Consider the following 9388-nt stretch of genomic DNA (forward strand, 5'->3'; position numbering starts at 1 on the left):
GCTCTTAACCACTACACCACACTGGCTCTCTTATTATATTATTATTATTATTATTATTATTATTATTATTATTATTATTATTATTATTATAATACTGCTTTCACTGAATAGGAGATGCTTAAAGATGCTAGTGATTTCTTTTCTTCTGGGGGACTGATTTCTATCTTGTTAATATTTCTCCAGGACCCACCCCCACACTGAATGAATTTTGTAGAGGTCTCTGCAAACCAAGCTGTTCAGGTAGAGAATATTTGGCTTCGTCAACTTTTTGCCACCATCCTGATCATGTCTACTGCTGTGAAAAGACAGGTAACATGTCAATCTTTTCCTAAGGACTGCAACTATTATATGATTTGGAAAATAAAATAAACAGGTTTGGGTTTTTTTTGCTATGTTTGAAGCAAGAGAAAGAACAAACAAGGAGTAGGTCTCCTGCGTGGAGATAATGGAGAGGTGCTATTAGGTGACCTGGGGGGGAGGGATGGAGCTGATCAACACCTACTTTGTCTCTGTCTTTTTCAAAAGGAAAACAGTCTGCAATGTGATGATATTACAATTAATATCCCTGTCGTAGGGATTCGAACCGCTGAACTTCTGACTGGCAAGCCCAAGAGGCTCAGTGGTTTAGACCACAGCACCACCCACGTCCCGTTGTCCCATTGTATATTGCACTTAAAGCACACTTAAAACATTTTCTTTGCAGCTGTATAGCTGAGTTCTATGTCATTTGCGCAGGATTAGTTCCATTTCTTTTCTTAGTGAGAAGTGTAATGGGCTCCTTTCACAGAATAGGAGATGCTTAGAGGAGTTGGTGTTCTCTTCTCATCTGAGGGATGAATTTCTACCTTCACAATATTTTTCCAGGACCCACTCTCACCCGAAATAAAAAATGTATAGGTCGCTGCAAAGCAAGTTGTTCAGGTGGAGAGTATGTCGCTTCAACAAGCTCCTGCCACCGTGCTGATCATGTCTACTGCTGTTCAAAGACAGGTAACATGCTAAATTTTTGTTATGGGCCACAACTATTATGATTTGGAGAAGAAGGTAAAGATAATAACAAGGTTGTTTGGCTATGCTTGAAAGAAGACAAACAAGAAAGGAGGAGGTCCTCTTCATAGAGAAGATGGAGAAATGCTATTGGGTGACAGAGAAAATAGTGAACTGTTCAACACCAACTTTGCCTCTGTCTTCTTCCCAAAGGAAAACAGTGTATAATTTGATGATACTAGAATAAAAGATGCAGCTCAAGAGAGGCAAAGAGATAGAAAGGGAATACCTAGCTACTCTGAATGAATTCGAACCTTCAGGGTCTAATGAACTGCACCCAAAGGACTATATGGATTTGCAAATATAATCTCAGAGGCTGTTTTATAATATTTGGGAATCCTTGAAAATCCCTGCAGGTGGGCAAACATTGTCACCATCTTCAAAGAGGGGGAAAAGAAGACACAGGCATCTGCCGGTTGGTCAGCTTGACTTCGATACTAGGAAAGGTCCTAGAAAGATATTGGTGGATAAGGGGAATGCTATGACTGTAGTGTATCTTGATTGCTGTAAGGCTTTTGACAAACTCCTTCATGGTTCTCTTGTCATCCTGGGGTGAAAAAGTTGCGAGTGGGTTACCACAGGGTTCTGTCCTGGGCCCAGTGTTGTTCAACATCTTTATAAATGTCTTAGATGAAGGGAACAGAGGGGTTCCTCATCAAATCTGTTGATTGCACCAAATCAGGAGGGGTAACTAATATCTCAGAAATAGAATTGGAGACCTGGGCCAAAACTAACAAAATGAATTTCAGTAGGGATAAATGTCAGGTTCTGCACTTAGGCAGGAACTGCCAGATGCATAAATATAGAATGGAGGACAAATGATATTAGGGGGTCTTTTTTTTTTTTTTTAAGTAGACCACAAATTTAACTTGAGTCAACACTGTGATACAGCAGCAAAAAGAGTTAATGCATTTCTAGATGTTCATTCCTCCCAGCAAGGGAAATAACAGTACCACTCTTACCTCCCTTGGTCAGACCCCACCTTTAGTACTATGTGCAGCTCTGGGTACCACAGTTGAGGAATAATATTGACAAAGCGCAACATCAGCTGAGGAGAGTGACCAAGATGCTCAAGAGTATGGAAAACACGCCTTGGGAGGAACAGTTGAGGGAGTTGGATATGTTTAGCCCAGAGAAGAGAAGACTGAAAGGTGATCTTATAATCATTTTCAATATCTGAAAGGCTTCCATGTGGAAGATGGAACAAGCTTTTCTGCTGCTCCACAGGGCAGGACATGAGCCAATGGATTCCTATTACAAGAAAGGAGATTCTGACTAAATGCAAGGAAAAACTTTCTGGTGCTAAGAGCTGTTCCACAGTGGAATGGGCTACCTTTGCTTCATTGGAGGTTTTTAAACAGAGGTTTGATAGCCTCCTGTCAGAGATTCTTTAGCTGGGATTCCTGCATTGCAGAGGGTTGGGATCCCAATTCCACAGCTGTGTGACTGGAGTGATATCTGGGTTAGGCGCTCAGTACTGGAATATGCCTGGGGGGCACACGCAGCCCCTGGAATGAGACAAACCTCTCTGGGCATCTTCCTGATGAAGCGCAGCCTGGGACATGCATAAATCTTCAGTCCCGGCAAGCACCAGCGGCACGTATCAGAAGACTATGTGCACTCAGCAGAGTATAGCAGAAACAATCGTGGAGCGTGAGTGTGGCATTCTAAGTATTTATTAAGCAATATACAGTTGTACCTCGGGTTAAGAACTTAATTCGTTCTGGAGGTCCGTTCTTAACCTGAAACTGTTCTTAACCTGAGGTACCACTTTAGCTAATGGGGCCTCCTGCTGCCGCCGCACCGCCGCATGATTTCTGTTCTCATCCTGAAGCAAAGTTCTTAACCTGAGGTACTATTTCTGGGTTAGCGGTGTCTGTAACCTGAAGTGTTTGTAACCTGAAGTTGCTGTAACCCGAGGTACCACTGTATACAGGACAAAGCAATCATGCCGACCTCTCAGTTCTTCTCCGAGAGAGAGAAAAAGAAAAGTACAAAAATACAAGAGAGTGGAAGATATCATAAGACTGGCTTCCATTCTCATTTTCCAAGCCTGGAAAGTAAACACAGACACGTGATGTAACAATCACATATCCAGCAACGGAGGAGTGAAATGCTAACACTTAGTGGGTGGGAAGATACAATCACTGGGTGGCAGACTGAAAGAACAAAGAAGTAACTTTTGAAAAGCAACTTAATTTGAAACATTTTGAATTGGAAAAATTGCAACACTTAACACTACATTTCTGGTCACACATAACCCCCAGTTTTCACTTGCATGTTCTATTTTCAGAGGTCCCAGAGATTAAATTAATTCAAAGTACGTATAATACACAACATTGAAAAGTTGTATCACCTTTTGTATTATCTTTTTTTTAAAAAATAATATTTTATTCAGTTTAACAATAGAAAAATAGGACAATAAGAACACAAAAAATATAAAACACAACAATACAAACTTTCACAATACATAAAATACAAACATTTAACCAGAGAAACAAAAAAAACAATCAACACACAAACAATAAAATAAGAAAAACACAAATCACTCTTTTCTAATTGTTCATATTCAATTAACTTATTTTCCTGACTTCCTCACGCCTCCCTTTTTTATATCCCCTTTTAACAATTATTTCAGCAAATTCGTATCCTACTACTTTATCCTTATTTGTTTTACCTCCCAAATTTCAAATTTTTATCTCTTGTTACTAGAACCCCTTCATTTTATTTCAATGTCATCAGCGTTCATACATTTTACAATACTTCTGTAAATAACACCTTTTGTATTATCTTTTCATGCTTTCCAAGGACAACAGAATATAAATAGGAGTCCTTCCAAGTGATCTTTTTACACTTCCTGTTTTTAGAGTCAATATATAGAGCAGGCAGGAACTATTTTCCCAAGAAGTCAGTATCCAAATAAGTATACAAATGAGACCTTTGGTAAAATGCTTGCACAGATACATTAAAGTGGTTCAAAAACTGGTGAAGGTCTTTTTTTTATTTACTTGAGGGTTTGCCACTCTTAACTAAAGGCCTACAAATATTGTGTGCAGATTATTATAGTTAGGAAGAGATGGAAAACTGGTGGTCCTCCAGATGTTGTTAGTTTCCTGGTTTCCATCAGCCTCAGCTTGCATGCCCAAAGGTTAAGGATTACCAAGATCTGAAGGGCCAAATTTTCAACATGCTTATAGTAAGGGATTGGATATTATGTCAGACACATTCCCATGGATATTGTTCATCAAAGGAATGCACAAATGGGACTTTATTGCATAGGATTTAACACAGCTTGTTCTCTTCTTTTCCATAGGGGCAAAGTAGCAGGTCATAAAATGGTGCAGCTGGAAACTCCTAAATTGCATCAGAACCTATACAAAGATGAAGTCCTTCTTCAATGCCATTCTTAAGCATCTGACACACAAGTAATCTTTCAGAAGTTCCTTTTTAGTGACTGAAAAGCCTTCCAGAAAGTAACAAACTTTCTGCTCCTAATAAAATCAGACATGTTGTGCAGATGGAGTGCTGTGTAAACTGGGAGTCAACTTGTTTATTTCATTGCTGTGTGGCAGAATCAAAACATTCCCTGGTTTCCTTGACTGTAATAGAAGGGAACCCGGCCTGCTGCAAGGAATTCAGAGAAGACCTGGTTTTATGGCTGCTGCTTCTGCTGCTGCTGCTGCTGCTGCTGCTTCTTCTTCTTCTTCTTCTTCTTCTTCTTCTTCTTCTTCTTCTTCTTCTTCTTCTTCTTCTTCTTCTTCTTCTTCAGGTGGGGGGAGCTTTAAGAATCTCCTCTGACTCTTCTTTGGCCTTTTCCACTGGGCTTGCACACCAGGCCAGATTTAAACCATTCCTTGGTCATCAGATGGATAATATGATGAGCAAGGAGGGTGAGAAAATATTGGCAGCTGATCTGCAGAAGTGGGCTGTGGAGAGAGAGGGAATGCATATGACCACATCCATCACTTGTATGGACAAGGATGAAGCCAAAACCAACAACAACAACAACAACAACAACAACAACAACAACAACAGCAACAGCAACAACAACAACAACAACAATTTATACACCGCCCATCTCGCTGGGTTTCCCCAGCCACTCTGGGAGGTTCCCAACAGAACATTGAAAACACGGTAAAACATCAAACAGGGCTGCCTTCAGATGCCTTCTAAAAGTCTGGTAGTTGTTTTTCTCTTTGACATCTGGTGGGAGGGCGTTCCACAGGGTGGGTGCCACTACCAAGAAGGCCCTCTGCATGGATCCTTGTAACCTCACTTCTTGCAGGGAGGGAACCGCCAGAAGACCCTCAGAGCCAGACCTCAGTGTCAGGGCTGAATGATGGGGGGGTGGAGGTGCTCCTTCAGGTATACTGGGTATACTTAACCTGCCCCACAACTGAGCTCATACATGACAGGTGTGATTTGGTCAAAGTGGTCTTGTGGGTCAAATGAGGAGGCTAGGTAGGCCTTATTACACCCGTAGGCCTGAGGTTTTCCAGCCCAGATTAATATGATTGCAAAATATTTCATGGTTACAGTTCTGATAAATTTCCTGTATATATTTTGGCACTTGGATCCTTTGATCCTTTGGATGAAGAGAAGGCATTGATTCCCATGTGCTGGGTAGGATGGCACTTTTCTCAATCTCTTCCTTCAGGCCATTTTGTTACTTTCCAGACTGTTATTTCCCATAGGTTCAACGTATATTGAACCTATAGGAAATAACTGTGTACGGCTGAAAACGTTGACAGCATTACGATAAATTCAACTGTGTAAATAAGTTTTGATGGATGCAATAGTGGAATACTGAATGGTATAGTTTTTGTAAAATATGCAGGGATTTATGATATGTAAAATAAACCATGGAAAGAGAAGAAGGGAAGTCACTGATATCTTAAGGATGTAAAATGAGTATTTTAAATTGTAAAACAGAAAATGTAATAACAATTATATCTATACAGTGTATACACACACACACACACACACACACACACACACACACACATATACATACAGTGTGTGTGTATGTGTGTGTATGAGAAACCAAATGCCTTTACGTTTTGGAATGTTAACAAAAACATTGTTTTATGAACATTTAAGGAGTGAGAATATATCCAGCCCAGCTGTTCTGCCTTTGGATTCTTACGTTCCTAGTTGTTCTACCACCAAAACACCCTCTGGACTTATACTCTGGCAATAGTATTAATAAAATAATAATAATAATAATAATAATAATAATAATAATAATAATAATAATTTATTATTTATACCCCGCCCACTCTGGGTGGCTCCCAATCGAGTCTTAAAAACAATTTATCACTATGACCTGGGTAGGTGAGCTGGGAGTAGTGATTGATTGATTGATTATTGATTGGTTATTCAATGTCTATACTGCTTAATATATATAAATTATCTCTAAGCAGTGTACAAAAAACTGAAGCAACAACAGAGAAATTAAATGAAATGTTACCAAAACACTCTGTTACTTATAAAAATGCTACATCAATACAAAGTTACTAGTATATATAAGACCAATATCAGTTCATTTTCCTTATGACATACCTTCACTCTCAGCTTCTGGGTTCTCACCCAGGGTCAAAACAAACTCTTGGCTCTCCCACAAAAACTATCACCATCAGAAGAGTTTCCGGAAACAGTGGACATTCCCCTAGTGTCTTATTCTGGAGTTGCATTTTATGGGCAGGCCCAAGTTGGTGGTACTTACGCAGGCTGCCCACAGCAGTGTCCCATTCAGCTGTCCTCTCCACAGTCATTTCCAGGTGCAGCAGGTTTGTTAAGTTTCCTAGAGGTTCCAGAGGCTGGGAAAGGGGTCCCCTACACTCTCAGCTCTTTCTTCAGCCTTTGTTCTCTCCTCCTCCAGCTGCTAGTGGATCTTATCTAGCTTTCCCCACTTAGGTCCTTCCTTCAGCAATAGCACAAGCTGGGATGTCTGTCCGTGTTTGTGTTTGTGTCTGTGCATGTGTCTATGTCTATGTCTATGGAGTCCATTTAGGGTAGTCCACCCGGAGAGATCTATAGATTCCAAGAAGTCCACCCGGAGAGATCTATAGATTCCAAGAAGTTCCTGAATGCATGCTCTGGGGGATTCTCCACTTGACAGAGTTGGTGATCCTGTTGAAGCCCTCTCCGTGCTGTAAACAGTGAGATGTGGAGGGCTATCCACACAGTCACTCCTGATGCTGTAGAGCAGGGTTCCCCAAACATGGATCTCCAGCTGTTGTTGGACTACAATTCCCATCATCCCTGACCACTAGTCCTACTAGCTAGGGATGATGGGATTTGTAGTCCAATAACAAGTTTGGGAAACTGTGCTGCAGAGCATGTTCAGCTTTCTAGAATGTTAGTTAGAGACCCCCGTGTTATGAAATGGGCCACACAATAGTTAGAATACAAATGGTGAAAGTCCAACAGTCAAGATGACTGAACAAGTGTCAAAGCACACGATCCTACCGCATGGTGATTGAGACCCAGGTTTGGGACTGAATCGACCTTGGCCACCTTGATGAATGACCATTTTTGGGGGATAGAGATGGGCTGTGTGTGTGTTGCAATCCTGTTGCTCATGCTCACTCTGTGATCAGATTTAGGGTCTGTGTTCCTTTGGAGAACTGAGACACAGCGGAGATTGCCGTAGCTGTAAGATATATGGTTTATTCACCTATTTACACCTTCAGTCTGCACGGAGGGAGTCTAGATCTTACAACATAGTCATTTCAAGAGGGGCTTGCCCTTCACAGCACTGCAGCCCTGGAGTCAAAGGCATCTCTCCCAGACTGCCTTCAGCCAGCCTGCCAAGATGGATCCCAGTCTATGCTCCCACCCTTTTCCCCACCACACCTTGCTAAAAAGCACTATTTTCCTGTAAACTCAAACACCAACCCAATCACCACCACAACCTCTGTCTGCTCAGGCCCAAGATTCCTCCTAGATGGGCCACCAACCCCTTTTGTCTTGTTAATGCTTCTATCCCAGGAGAGGCCCTGACTTTGGAGGGAGTTCAGTCTGTACTTTTCCACTGGTCTCCCGTCTTTCCTTCAATACTCCAGATAATCAAAATTCTACTGTTCATTAATTTTTATGGTTTAGGAGGGGTTCTTTCCCAAATCTATAGCAACTACAATAATAAGGTCATTTAGTTCTAAGCAGAATTAATTTCAAGAGTACTGCCCTTGCTGTAAAGAACACATTGTTTAGTTGGGGGTGTTAACAGCTGTTTGCATTAGTACTAGTGTAAATGGAACGAAGAGTCTTTCAAATGCCCATGGGCTCCATGCAAGAACATTTTTGCATCATTTCCTTATGAAGTATAAATAAAGAGTTCTCTTAGCTTGCTTTCTGACATATCCTTGAGTGGGAACAAAACTCTGGTGGAACCAACATTCAGCCATGAAGATCGTCATGTTTCTTCTTATTCCCCTTGCTGAGTTTCCCAGGTGAGATATACAGGGCCCAGTAACCACAGGATTGAATTGTCAAACAATTTTGGCCACTCCCATCTGCCAGCTTGGGTATCATACCTAAATATGTGCATGCATGTTGGGAATATGCCCCAGTTGTGCTATGTCAGATGCCCGGACTTGTTGTTGTTGTTTTTTAGTCGTTTAGTTGTGTCCGACTCTTCATGACCCCATGGACCTGAGCACGCCAGGCACTCCTGTCTTCCACTGCCTCCCGCAGTTTGGCCCAGACTTAAAGGTGCTTTAAAAAAAATATTAAGAGGAAAAGGTTGCCTTTACAGAATGAGGAATGTGTGTTTATTGATTATTATGACATTTATATCTGGCTGTTCCTTCAAGGAGCTCATGGTGGCATGCACAGTTCCCCCCCTCCCCTCTGTTATCCCCACCACAAACCTGTGATGTAGGTTAGGCTGAGTGACAGAAATTGATGCAAGGTCACCCAGTGAGCTTCATGGCTGAGCGGCAACTTGAACCTGGGTCTTCCAGGACCTAGTCCAACACTCTAACCACGAGACCACACATGTGGAAATCTCTCTTCTTCTTGGACTGGCAATTTTTCTTTTCTGACAACATAGCTGCAGGATTTGTCTTGAATGAGCCTGATGGTGAATGTTCTGGTGGATGCAAGGCATCTTGTTCCACTGATGAATATGAGGATGTAACCCAAAAGTGCTTTCAGTAAGGCCATGTCTACTGCTGTTAAAGGGCAAGGTAACACTTTTAAATTTTCTTATGGGCCACGACTTCTATGATTTACTGCTGGTGTTTCTAGGCAAGGTGCATAAGGAGGGTGGGGTGGAACAATGTAAGGCAGTGTTTTCAAACAATTTTGGCAACTCACATTGACCAGTTTGGGTCAT

The sequence above is a fragment of the Podarcis raffonei genome, chromosome 3 (assembly GCF_027172205.1).
Source record: "Podarcis raffonei isolate rPodRaf1 chromosome 3, rPodRaf1.pri, whole genome shotgun sequence".
Taxonomy (NCBI): Eukaryota; Metazoa; Chordata; class Lepidosauria; order Squamata; family Lacertidae; genus Podarcis; species Podarcis raffonei.